The following is a 14,516-nucleotide window of genomic DNA, read 5'->3' on the forward strand; positions in this document are numbered from 1 at the left end:
AAACACAGGAAGTGAAATAAATTTGTTTTCCAGTGAAGAGACTGGGGGCAGGTGGAAAAGGGAGAGGATATGGATTTCTGTGGTTCACTCCACAACCCTTAGTTCCTTTGGCCCCCTGGGCCTTTATCTCAAGTGCCTTACATCATGACCCCCCCTCCTCTGCTCCCCACACCTCCTTCCTTCCCACATCCTGGTGGCACTAATGGAGGAAGCTCCAGACTGTTTGTGTCACGCATACTTTGAATACGCCATTAACCTTGGCCAGGCAGGCGGTAAAGAGAAACCCCTCTCCTGGTCCTGCTCTGCTCCCTGTCAGACCCCACAACAGCTAAACCTGAAATGTTTTCATCAACCCCATCACAGCCTACAACAGGTGGTCCTGCTACCTCCTGAACAGGGAAAGTAGGGCAATCAGGCATGAGCTCCCGGAACTTCCCAACCCAGGCTCACCCCCCTTGACTCCGCCCCCAGGCTCAGAAGACGAGCCCCGCCCCCTTCTGCTACCCTCTCTTTACTGGTACTGGCCTCATTCTGCCTTCCCTGTCCCAGAATCCCTTCCCTGTTTTCTCATCCTCTTCCTCTCCTCTTGTCCCCTGTCTCATCATTAATATTCTCTCCAATCAAAACCAAAACAGTAACAAACACCAACAACGTTCTCCTGGCACTAGCAGGAATCTCACAAAAGTTACACCAATGGGGTGGTGACATCAAGCAAACTGTCACTGGGCCCTGGAAGAGGTGAGTCTGTGGGTGTGACTTATGAAGACACCCAGTGGAGCAGTGGCACAAAGGGTGGGGCTGGATTTGAAGAATGGGTGGCCCTCTGGGTTTGCTTCTCCCTTGGCCTTTTTCAGACTCCTAACCTTCCCTCAGCACACCTTGTCGTGCGAGGTGTCCGGCGGGGCGGCCTGCGGGGTCTCTGCTCCCGCTCCCCACATAAGAATGCAGGACATGGTGAGGCCAAAAAGGAACACCCATGGAGCCATAGGTAGGGAAGTCATACCACTATGGTCTCACTGGAGGCTGGGTTTACACGACGTGCGACCTGCTGTCCGCTTTGCTGCCAACCGACCAACTGTCCTAGACTCTCCTTACTCTCCTTCAGTCTCCTTCACTCTCCTCGGCTCCCCTCCGTAACCGCGGCAGTTATATCAGTGACCAATGGCATAATGGCTACAGCTGACGGCCAACCAGCCACAGCTGACGGCCATCCACTATCTGAGCCAGCACCTCTCCACATGAGGCCGAGAGCCTGGAAACTGCTTTCTGGGACTCTGTCCCCACACACCTCTAGAGAAACAAGAAAAGTTTTAAAAGATAAACCATCAGGTATCCATCAAAATGAGTAACAGAAAAACCCACACTGCTGTAGTAGACCATTTGGTTGCCTACCAATAGCACTTGTCTTTTTCTTCCTTATAATGGGAAGTGAAAGCTAAGTAAATCCTATCACAACTACCTATCCTCAAAGCCAAGCAAAACAGAAACCAACTGACAGATTCCTCTCTCACCCCATGCACTCCCTCCCTCTACTCCTGCCCTCATCTCTCTTGTTTGCCAAATTCTGAAAAAGTAACTTTACCTAATGTTTTTGTTTGCCTAGTCACTTTCCCACCTCTTGTACGCTGGCTTCTGGCCCCACCATTTCCTCACTGACCAGCTCTATTCAAGTCACCATTTAGCACTGAATGTTCAAATCTAATGGACACTTTCCTTCTCATCTTAATAACTGTCTGCAGTGTGTTGACTCATCGCTGAAATTTACTTCTCCCCAGGCTCCCAGGAGCCCTTTTCCCCTGGTCCTGGTTCTCACCTGCCCCTTTCCCCACCTCCTCTTCCCCTCCCCCCAACAACTACCTTGCCTTCTCAATCTGCTTCATGATCTCCTGTCCTGCAGATTGCTGCTATCTGTTGGTTCTTCCCAGAGCTCTGTACTGGTTCTGTTTGCATCTCATTCTACACACCTCCCGTGAGTAATCTGATCTTCTACATGCTTTCATATGCCCCTCAGACTCTCACAAATCCAAAATTTGCATTTCATCCCAGCTATCTGCAATAAATCTCCCCCAAAAGGGATGAAATCTGAAGCTCCAGTCCCAGAAGTAATCCAGGTACAAGCAAAAGCCAAGCATTCAAAGAGAGTAACAAGGGCTGCGGGTAGCACCGCTGGGAGCTGGGGCTTGGAGCTGTGAGCTCTCTTAGTTTCTTTCAGGAGACATCTGTAAGCTTCACAGATTCAATGATGTGTGTAGGAGGTAGGGTGGGGTAATTCATGGGGGGAGGCAGGGGAGAAAGAGACAGAGTAGTGCTAGTTTTAGGCTCTCCTGGATGGTAAATCAAATTGTTGCTGGGCCTTCCTTGCCTGGCCCACAGGCTCCACACTTGACCACAATAAATACCCTCAGCTGTTTCTGCACATATGTTCCAGCTTCAGTCACACAAGTGCAGTTTTTAACTCTACAGTACAAGCATGCATCTGTTTTCAACCTTATATGGGGGCAAGAGAAAGGGGGAGGTTGTTTGAGTCATTTTATATGAAGAATGCACTGAACATTGCTACTATTTAATTAGGACAAATGAAAGCTATAGTTGCTGTGCAAAATAGAAATTGCATGGAACATAATAAGCATGAACAGAAGAGTCTAGTGCAACCTGCATCCTTGTAAACAGGCATCGCCGAGTGACAGCCTGACCATCAGCTGATTAGACATATACCTAGAAGCCTTGTTTAAAATCAGCTATCAGAACTTAGTCATGTAAATGTACCAGAAACTAATGTAACACTTTAAGCAACATGGATCAAATGAAAAAGCAAATCATTCCTGTTTAGTGACTAATAATAAAATAATAAGGTTATGCCCACTATAAAAAAGTCAGCAAGCTGGGAGAACATTAAGAGAGCAGAAAATTTGAGCCAGATGATGCAAAAAGACAGAATGGAGAACTTGGGAAGCATGCTACTGTTCTAGGATTGCGGTGGTAAGGAGTTGCTGTGCCATGTTGGAACTCCCATCAGTTGCAGGCAGCTACCAGAGGAGCTCTGCGGGGAGACTATAGAGCCACTGATGGGCTCAGCTGGAAAGATGGAGGACCCCAGCCACAGGCAGGAAAAGGAGCAACAGGGAAGCATGTGTTTGCATCTACGACCCAAGGCCCCTGGCACTAGCAGGCATCTGTGCCTGCAGAAGTCAGGCGGTGACCACTCGATGATGTCGATAGCACAGGGCAGACATGGCCTGAGCAGCAACTCCATGTCTCTCTTTTTAATTATCATCTACAATATGAATCCCAAGGTTTCATCTCAGCCCTGACCTCTCTTCTTATCTCCAGACCATGTATCCAACTGTCTCTTAGATGTCTATACGCATTACGAACCCAAAGGGTCCAAATCCGAAGTCTTAATCTCCTCAAGAAATGTGACCCTCCTCTGGGCTTCCCTGTGTCAATGGTGTCGTCATTGTCTACTCAGCTGCTCACCCCAGAATTCTCGGAGGCACCCTTGGTTCTTCCCACTGTCTCGCTGGCCACGAGACCTCTGAGCCCATTCACCATTCACCATGTTCACAGCTTCTGCCTCGTCCAAGCCACCAGTCGTCTGCTTGGATTTCTGTAACAGCCTCATAACTTGTCTCCTTACTTCCATTCTTGCCCCCACCCCCATAATTTATTCTTCACACAACACACAGATTCCTCATAAAGCCAAAGTTGGATGGTTTCCCAAGACACTCAGGGAAAGTTCCAGCTTCTGGCCTCCTTGGACAAGTGGGGTCTGGTCCACCTCACCTTTTTCCTGCAAGCATGTCAACCTGCAGTGAAAACTGTGCCTAGGTGAGTTCTATTCCCACTGAGTTCTCTTGTATGTGCCAACAATTTCCAAGGAGAAATCAAGTTCCCTTTCAGGCTAAAATGCAAAATAGAGTTTGGCTTATCTCCTAAGAAAGCCAAACTCCAAACCAATCTTGTAAAATCTTTTGCCCACTTTAAAATTCTTGAAAAGCAATTGCTGGTTCCCAGCCAGACTCCCAGCCACTGCACTCCCAACCCTCATCCTTCCAGCACCGTCCGCCATCTCTGATCAATGCCACAGCTGGGCTCTGCCCCTTCAGAAGCTGATGCTCCAGTGAGGGTGGTGGATTTACGGTGCAAAGTTACATGGTACATAAATCTGAGCCTTGGGAATCAAGGGCTGTGACATTTTTACAGCCTCGTCTTCCAAGCCCCTGCATGAATATGAAGCAACTGGAGGGGTGAACATCTGGTTTCACTTTTTTTATTCACTACCACATCGCCCATCTGACAAAACCCTCGATCTTGCCAGGGTTCTGGTCACTGGCTCAATGAATGAACAGTGAGGTGTCTCTCCACTAGAGATCTTGCTTTTCCTGTCTCATCATTGTGTAAAGAAACCACCAGGAATGAAAAGATTACCCTTATTGCGTTGAAACAAAGCATGTGCCTGAGTCAAGGCCTCTGTGGCAACCTGCCAGCTTGATGGAACATAAGGAGGGACATTTTGGGGAGAGGCAAGGGACAGCCTTGGGGGCCTCTCTACTAACAGAAGCTGTGGCCAGGACTGATGTGCAAAGAATGCTGGGAGTTGTAGTTTTTGTGGGCAAAATGGCCATCAGTGAAAGTGGTGCCTGGCCATGGTACAGGACATATAAGCTTCTTCTCTCCACACACTTATAATCTTGGATAGGACTTACCAAATTACTAATTACCATTGTAGCTAAAGGTCGCATTGGTCGCATTCCAAAGATAAGAAGCCACTCTGATCAGGTGCATCTTTCTAGGCATGACTTATCTCATGTTCAACATGGTTACAACAAAGCCCCACCTCATGACAACAGACTTTCTTTGTATCTGATGGAGAACACCATACTGGACCCAGTTTAGAAAAATGTGCCCCTCTTTGCCTGTGCAGTCAGTAGGCAGTCAGGGTAATATGCCAGCAAGAATGATCAGAACAATCAGAAACAGGTCCCCATGAAGAATGACCCCTGCAGTGAACAAAGCATTAGATCTCCCTGTCCCTAATTGTCATTACAGCTCAATCAGACCCCGTGATGGGGCAGCAATTCATCTGCTTCCCAAACTACACACTGGGCCAAAAGTACCAGGAAAAAAAGAAGGCAGAACACACCTAAGCAGAACACTGCACCAGGCCCTGTGAGGACAGCCAAAGTAGCCCAACCTGCCTGCAGGTCTCCAGTTCGTTTTCTATCCAGGATCCCAAAAGCAGACTCTCAGTCACCCCAGCTAAAAATCCCTCTGAAGCCCTCAGAGCCTATTAAATAAGCTCCTCTCTACAAATGCTTTTATAGTTCTATCTCACTGCTCTCCCACTCACAATTCCAGCCAAGAGATCTGTTTACTAATGCTAATAGGAGCCATTTATTGAGCAATTTCTATGTGTTATGAGCTAAATGCCTATGCTAGGCATTTATGCCCATTATCTCACTTAATCCTACATGAATCCTATAAGGTAGGTGCTATTATGTTCATTTTACAGATGATGAAAAGGAGGCACAAAGTTAAGGTCTTCTACCACCTACTATCATCAAACCTGAAACCAGGCAGGTAGCGTTGCTGGAGGTAACCACATAGCCAAGCAGACAGTCACCATGGGAAATGCACAGTCACCTGCCTCTTAAAGCACCTCCAGTTTCCCGGCAGTCCTGCCAAGTGGCACACACTGTGCTCCCACAGTTTGATCCTGTGGCCACTCACTGCCACCCCCATCTCTTCCAGCAATGACCCTCCACTACCTGGGTTGCCCTCTGGCCTCATGTGTGGAACTTTAAAAAATACTGATGCCTGTGGGGTTCCAACACAGAGATTCTGAAGTAATGAGTCTGAGGGGTTAGCCTGGGCATAAAGGAGGTTTAAAAGCTCCCCCAGGTGATTATAATATGTGACCAAAGTTGAGTACCACTCACTTAGACCTACAATTCATAAGAAAAACAGAAGGCACCCAAGGGAAATCTCAGATCTATAGATGCCCATCATGAGCACCCAATACCTTTTTCTTCCTTTCGATTAGAGAAAAGAAAGTATCCCATCATAGATCAAAGGTAGGTGACTTCTCAAGGACTTCACTCCCTCACTGAATTCTCTTATTTCTCTCTCCCCCTCTTTTCACCCACTCTCTCCAATACAGTCCTCCCGTAAGTATTAAAACAGTTCTTTTAACTTCCATTTGTTGCCCTCTTCTATCATAGCCAGACTTCTTAAAAACACAGTCAAAACAGTTTATGTCTACTTTCTCTCCTTCCAAATATTCACTCCTTAACCCTATCCAGTCGGACCTTCCCTTACTCCACTGAAACATTTGGGCCGAGAACCCCGGCAGCTTTCGTATCACCAAATCCAGCCATCTACCAGACTTTCCAGCTGTGTTCAATACAAGAATCCACCCTCTCCTCTTGGTTCCTTTAAGGCCACAGTTTCTGGATTTTCTCCCCACTCTCTGCCCTATTCTCAGTGTCCTTTCCCAGACCATCCTCCTCTATAAAAACCTCAAATAATGGAGTTCCCCAGAGTCCTGCCCTGGGCCCTTTGCTCCCCTTATTTTATGTCCTTTCCTCGGTGATCTCATCTACACCCATAGTTGTCATGCTTACAACCCCTGGATTAACACCACCAACCCACATATGCAACTGCCCCTTTGAAATATCTATTTCACCATCACAAATGCATCTCTCATTTCACATAAACTGACTCTCCTTTTCCTCCACATCACATCTCTTTTCATTGTCCAACTCAGTCTAATTGCGGTCAGTTTCCAAATCCTGTTAATTCTACCACCTTAATGTCTCTCAAACCTGTGCCCTATTCTCCCTGCTTTCAGGCTATCTTACAACCCCCTTTCCTTTCTCCCCTGGGTCACAAAATTACCTCTTGTTCTAAAAACATCAAAAGGGTATTTAAATTATGTCCACAAATTCTTCAACATGCCTTCTTTCAAATGGTGGGGTCTCATTCCTTTTCCCTTCAATGTGGGCTAGACTTAGTGACTTTTTCTAGCAAAGAGAATGTGGCTGAAGTGATGGAGATTTCAGGTCTTGTGTCTGTTTCAGGAGTGCAACTGTGAGAGGAAAGGATGGGTGAGTCTGAAAGAAGACAATCCTAGCACACCTGCTTCACCCACAACGATTTACTGGTACATTACAGTGTGCAGACCCTGAGATCAGTTAGATATATAAGCAATTTGTGGAGGAGGAAAAGTGGATGGTATTTTGTACCATTTTTCATAGATGTTAGGAAACACCAGTTTTAGTCACATTTATGAAAAATATATTTGTGTCTCAGGATGTCTGGAAGTCCTCCAGAAGGTCACTTAGATGGGTGGTTGACTCACCAAGGTGAAGGATCTGAGGGCTTTTATACTTAGAAAAACATCAGAACTCCTCACCCTGATTCCACAGAGCTGCATGGTGGCCTCTGCAGATGGCTCTGTCCTCTGCCCTCTACTCACCCGCCTGTTACCACCCCATCACTTGGTGCTGTCACCTGGTCCTTCCTTCCACTCCTCCAATGAGCTAAGGAAACGTAGGTCTCCTCTTCCTGTAAGGTTTCGCACATCTGACTTCTCCAAGCTATTCATTCCCCAGTCAATGTCACCTCCTCAGGGACTTAACCCCTGCGTCACCATTGCCAGGGAGCGCCTCCCTCTGTGTAAGTCAGGCTGGAGGGATTTGCATTAGGTATAGGACTGCTGATAATAGTAGGTAAGAAAGTGTAAAGAGCTCTAATTGCTTCAAACCAAAACATTTGTCCACTGGGCATTGGCAGTGCATGTGGGGAGAGAAAAGAGGATTCCTCCTTTTGCATTCAGCTCTTTCTCTGAAATAAATTCTTTCAGGGTTTGCTCCACAAAGAAACGTGAAGGAAAAAAAAATCCAATATAACTTCATTCACTATAAAGTTGTGGTTTATGTTTACCCTCAAGTATTTGCCTGGTTGCCTTTCATTAGGAAAAAAGCAAAGATGCTGATGGCTTGAACAGCAGCACCCTGTAACTCACACAGCTGTCTCACCTGGAGGGAAAGGAGTGGCTTCCGTGCCCTCCCTATGGGGGCCAGGGGGAGGGGTGACTAAGCTGGCCTCTTCCGTCAAGGGCAAATCTCTGGATAAGGTGGTAGGAGAGAGTTCTTAGCTGCTCACTCAAGGTAACAGGCGACGGGTGCACTTGTTGGAAGGAGAATTAAGCCAGGTGCACAAGGTAGTCTCCTACATGGAGGCTGCTGTAGTTTCCATCACGTGAATGGTCACCTTATTACGACTATTTCATTATCTAATTGTATGTCTCTCTTTTTGCCTCTTTATGAATACCTATTGATAAAATTCACAACTACAAAAAAAAAAAAAAGAAAGAAAAGAAGTAAAATACCTAGCCATAACCCCTCCCTGACGGCTGCGTTCAGAGCTGGCCTCACTGGTATACTGGTTAACTGGCTCCACAAAGGAAGAGGGAGAAAACCTTGATGTAGCACCCGCCTATTTCCCTGGTGAAAATACACACTCCATGGCCGTGGCTGACCAGCATTTCTGCTTATTTAGAAATCAGTCCACAGGAATCCACACAGCACACCCCTGCAAATGCCTCTTTTCCGCACCCATCTATGGATACTACAGTCACAGCTACCACCACAGCCCCTAAATAAAGAAAATAAAGACTAGCACCTCCTCAACAAACATGGGTAGACCTGTTTTTTAGAAGAAATCTGAAATAGTACACCAAAATCTGGATAAGAGTGAATATCCATGAAATATAATCCAGAATCACTGTGAACAATCCAGCCCATTATATGAGAAGTATATTTATTACAAGGTTAATCCTGCTTCTCAGCATGTTTCTGAGTGGGGGAGATGGGGGGTGGGGGAGTTTCTTGATGGTGGGGACCTTGCCCCCTAATGTTCCTTTGCCTCCAGTGTAGTAAGAAAGTGATCAATTTACAGGGAAGCTCAATTATCCTAACAAGGATAGCTGCCCTCAGTGAGAGAGTTAACCCGGTAAAGAGCCACACCTTTTTCAGAAGGGTTATGTCAAAGCCAGAGATGAATCTGATCCGGATCAGGCACTAAGATTGAATCCCACTTGACAATCTGCATTTGACAGAGGCAAACAGCCTTCATCTAGATTAAACTGGAAGGCAAACGCCTATAGAGCTTTGCCTGGCCTATGTCAGGCCGCAGCCACACACTTGGACCCACCCCAGGTGAACTGAAAATTTCTAGGCTACGCCAGGTGTGAGGCTATGCCAAAAGAAAGAGATGAGACATGTACGCCCCACCTCACCCACCCCTACAAAGCTAACCACAACCCATCTTAGCCAAAGGGACAGAAAAAAAGACAAAGCCACCACATCTAAACGAAAGGGCCAGCGAATGGCCCGTGAGACCAGATGCCACAGCCCTGCTAGGGAATGGCCCTGTGCTAAGCTCCTACTTGTCGTGGAAACAAGGAAAAAACATGCAAGAAGTAGGCGTTCTCCACCCACATGTCACATGGAGATAACAATTATGCACCGGTGGGTTCATGGATTTTATCACATAAACATTTCTCGAGCGCCTGCTTGTCTCAGAAACTGCAAAGTGCTGAGGATACAAAAGTAAAAAGCAGTCTGGTTCTGTTCAGATCTCCTCTCCCTGGAAAGCAGCAGGCTGCTCGACCGGGGGCTGGGGGACTCGGCTAGGTGCCTGTGGGCCTGAGAGTGTCTGCAGATTGCAGAGCACACAGCCAAGGGACAGCCTGAAGTGACACCAGGATTCAGCTGGACAGACAGCCCCAGCAGAGTTCAACGGAAACCCAGGCAGGAGACAGACCCAGGTAGGAGGCAAAGGACGGAAGCCACAGCCATGAAGACAGTCAGGTGGGTTTGGTGTAGACGACAGCCCCTGGGAGATTCCTGAAGTGATAGAAGAGGAATATATACATTAATACGATGTTGCGTCCTCCTCTTACTTGGGAAGGGAATTCTTAAAACAGCTATCAGTTGTTCAGGGTCTCTCAGGGCTCCCACATGTAATATGCCTGCATAGTTTTGGCACCCCACTGATTTTAAATGATTCCAACCTCAGAAATGTGAAAATAAGAAACAATGTGTTTCATAGGAATAATGAAATACGGTAATTGGACATAGTTCTTTGGATAAAATAAATGAGGGGAAATGGACACTGACAGTGAATTCCCAGAATAGATTGAATAATGGCACCCTGTTTGGGGTACACTTTAGGAACACTGTGAATCCTAGAAAACTATGCAGACAGGTAGGGCTCATCCAAAAGAAGGAAATAATGTATTGGCCACTGACTTAGCTATCTCTAATTAAGGCAATAAAACCTACAAGAAGTCCCAATCACTAGTAGTTAGGGACCATTTAAATTTGTCAGTGTTGCTCCATTCTTTTAGTACTTTTTTTTCTCTCAAATCATACCCATCTATGGGGGAAAAAACTTCCTTATGAGTACCTGGATATAGGTGAGTAGTGCATTAGCTATATGAAAGCTTATAATCTCTGATCCCTTTCTCACATGCATATAAATTAATAAAAATTATATATATATATATATATATATATACACACATATATACACACACACACACACATATATATATATACACATATATATTATGTAATATACATACATTGTATATTCAGTAGCCCTACCTTATCCACAAGGTATACGTTCCAAGACCCCCAGTGGATGTCTGAAACCATGGATAGTACCAAACTATACACACTAAGTGTTTTTTTCTATACATACATACCTATGATAAAGTTTATGGTTTCTTTTTGGCATATCTGAATTATCAGCATCACTACTCTTGTACTTTGGGGCCATCATTAAGTAAAATAAGTGTTACTGGAACACAAGCGCTGTGATACCACGACAGCCAAGCTGATAACTGCGATGCCATTCAGTGACTAATGGGCAGGTCGTATATACAGCGTGGATACGCTGTACAAATGGATGATTCACGTCCTAAGTGAGATGGAGAGGGACGCCCAAGATTCCATCACGCTGTTCAGAATGGCGCACAATTTAAAACTTAGGAATTGTTTATTTCTGGAATTTTCCAGTTAATATTTTCAGACTGCAGTTGACTGCAGGTAATTGATACTGTGGACAAGGAGGGATTACTATCTATATCTATATCTATATATACACACACATATACACAGAGGGTGCCAAAAAAAGTATATACATTTTAAGAAAGGGAAAAAAACTGTATTAAAATTGTAATACTGTAATTATTACAGTATAATTAATACTGTAATATATTATAATATAAATAATTATAATATAATTATATATGTATATAATATAAATAATTATAATATAAATAATACTGTAATACATACTGGTAACAAAAGATGAATACAAAGCATGTATATATATTTTTTGGCACCCCCGGTATATATATATCTAGATAGATGAAAGATAGATAGATAGATAGATAGATAGATAGATAGATAGATAGATAGATGACAGATAGATAGATAGATAGATGTAGGTATGTATATAATCTGGTAAAAATGAATATTGCTCAACACCCATAAACTTGGGCATGGTGGATAAATGACCATAGGTGGGAGGCAGGTAGCAGAAAATTTAGGTCTTGTTAAAGGGAAAGGTGTGGGCAGAGCTGTAATGCAAGTGGAGAACATAAAGACCAAGTGAGACCACTTTGATGGTAAGCCTTGAAGACACAAATTAAACAGTCATGAGGAAGGCAGGTGTGGGGATAGAGCCAGGAGTGCAGTTTCCAGGCTCTCGCCCTCACATGGAAAGGTGCTCACTTGAGTAGTAAATGGCCATCAACTGTGACTGGATGGCCATCAGCTGTGGCTAGTTGTATCAGCTGTAACCCGTAAGCCATTGGCCACTAATATAACTGCCGTGGCTATGTTAGCAGAAAAATGGGGGGCTAGCAAGAAGATGGTGGCTGAGCTAGCAAGCGCGGATTGCAGTTAGCACGGCGGATTGCAGCTAGCAAGTGAGGTTGGTTGGCAGAGACAAATGGACTTCGGGTTGCTGATCGTGTGGCTCCTGCTTCCTGTGTCTTCAACCCAACCGTCAGCCAACCCATACCATATAGTGGTATGACTCCCCTATCTATGGCTCTGTGGGTGTTCCTTTTTGGCCTCACTGTGTTCTTATGTGGGGAGCGGGAGCAGAGACCCTGCATGACACCCTGCATGACAGCAGGGAAGGATGTGTTTCACGTGGACCAATGGACATGACAGTACAAAATACAGGAAATCTATCACAGAGAGGCTAAAGGCTGAAAAGTCGGAAAGCGCCCCTTTCTGCTTCTATGCTTCCCCTGGTACCAGCAATATTTGCATAGATGAACTCTGGCAGATCTGCTCCCTGAGACTGGAATGAGAAAAAGAGCTGCTTGACTAGGCTGCAGGCCCCTGGAGAACAAGCCCTGACCCATGTTTCTCTGTGTCCCCCACGCACAGTGTATATGCTGCCCCCAGCAAGGCTCAGAGATCATGTCTAGTTTTTCAGTGAAGGGCATTTCTTCATTGCAATCCTCTCCTGCAGTTATACTGGCCCTTAGCACCAAGGACATTCCTACACAGATTACCTGAGCAGACAATTCCTACACAGATTACCTGAGCAGACAACCAGACAATTGTCCTGGTTGCACCACCCAAGACCTATATACTTGTTTGCAGGACCTGGAGGAAGGGCTCCCCATCCCCGAGGAGGAAGAAGGCCAACACGCTCCACTTCACCATAAGGATCAGAGCTCAGAGGCCCCGGAGCTGCTCTAGTTCAAGCCCCCCATGTCAGAGGAAGAAACTGAGACCCAGAGAGTTGAAGTGATCACTCTCTTCAGGACCCAGGGTTCTCGCTCCCAGCTGCCGCTCTACCTTGCACATTCCCCATGATTCCCTGATCACCAAAGGCCCAGCTCTAAGAGGGTCTGCACACTGGCCTGAGAGTGGTGGTGATGGGGGCAGTCCTGTGACGCCAGCTCACAAAATAAGATACAGCACTGAGTGTGCAGAAAGGCGGGTCTCAGACCCAGGCCACTGCTGGACAGGCTAATGCAGACAATGGTTTGCCACGGAAGACGTGCATTTGTCAGGAAAAATTCAAGGGGATGTCGTGTCCTCAGCAGCTGCCCAGCCCCTATCACTGTTCTCATTGCGTGCCACCTCCCTGGGGAGACCCCTGTCCACAGTCTTGCAGAATGCTGCCCACAGAGGAGCACCAGGTGTCTGTTTCAGCTTCTCAGCAGCTCTCTTTGGAATCACTGGACACCAGAAACAGACACATAAATGGCAGTTGCTGCAATGAAAGCAGGTGGCTGACTCTGACCTGGGGGTAAATGGTTTGGGGAATTATTTATGTGGCCCAAGAATCGCAGAGTCAAAATAGGCACTTAAATAGAATGTGTGTCTAAGCCCCAGGGTGTCTCTCTCACACATACACACACATACACACACACACACACACACACACACACACACATAATGGCAGTGCATACACGGCTATTTCCAGACTATTTCCAATATCCTGGATATTAAAAGATTTAAAATCCCGATATTGCAAATCAGTGTTCTGATTTATAACCACTTGAACTGTGCAAGAAGTTCTCAAGAATCTGATAAAACACACACACACACACAGAAAATCCCAGTGTCTGATAGTTCCCTCATGTCAGCTTAACCCTAATTGCCTACAGTAAGTCCAATTAGTGGCAAATCAGATTTCCCCCTCATTTCATCTGACGAAGTGAGCTTTGGCAGGAGCATCTGCTGAGGCAAACCAGGGTGGAGAGGGAGAGAAGGACGAGACTGGGGAAGAGGGCAGTGACGTGAGGACCAAAGCGTGGGGACCCGGTGCTCCGGACCTTGGACTCCCGAGGCTGCAGGGTCCCGCCTTCCCCCTCATCACTGTGCCTCCTTCTCACAGCTCCCCTCCTCCTCTCTGACCTGCTGGGCTCTTTCTTCTGTTTCCCAGTATTCCTATCAGAGCAGCAATGTCTTCATTTAAGAATGAACTGTCTTGCATAGAGTGTATAATTTTCATAACTGATTTTTATGAGAATCAAATCTATCAGGTACAGGCCTTGAAAAAATTGACTTGAAATCTCTTAAAGCAGATTCTCTTTGATCTCTATTTTAGCTCCTCTCTCTCTCTCTCTCTCTCTCTCTCTCTCTCTCTCTCTCTCTCTCTCTCTCTTTCTGCGTTTCTCTCTCACACACACACAACCACCCCTTTTCCCATGTGCACATTCTCTTCTGAGACAGCCTCCCAGGAACATGGCACTTCTCATGGAGCCTGACAGGAGTCCTGCGGTGCCTGACTCGGCTGCCAGGATGCAGGATGATGGCACAGGTGTGTACTCTCAGGAACACGGGGCATCCGCAGCCACGGCATGTGGTACATGGCACAGATGCCAGCAAAGCTGGTTCCACGTGAAGCGTGCCCTGCCAAAGCCTTCTCTCTGCATCTCAAGGTCACAATAATAGATTATGAAAGAGTGG

Source organism: Rhinolophus hipposideros (assembly GCF_964194185.1).
Source record: "Rhinolophus hipposideros genome assembly, chromosome: 8".
Taxonomy (NCBI): domain Eukaryota; kingdom Metazoa; phylum Chordata; class Mammalia; order Chiroptera; family Rhinolophidae; genus Rhinolophus; species Rhinolophus hipposideros.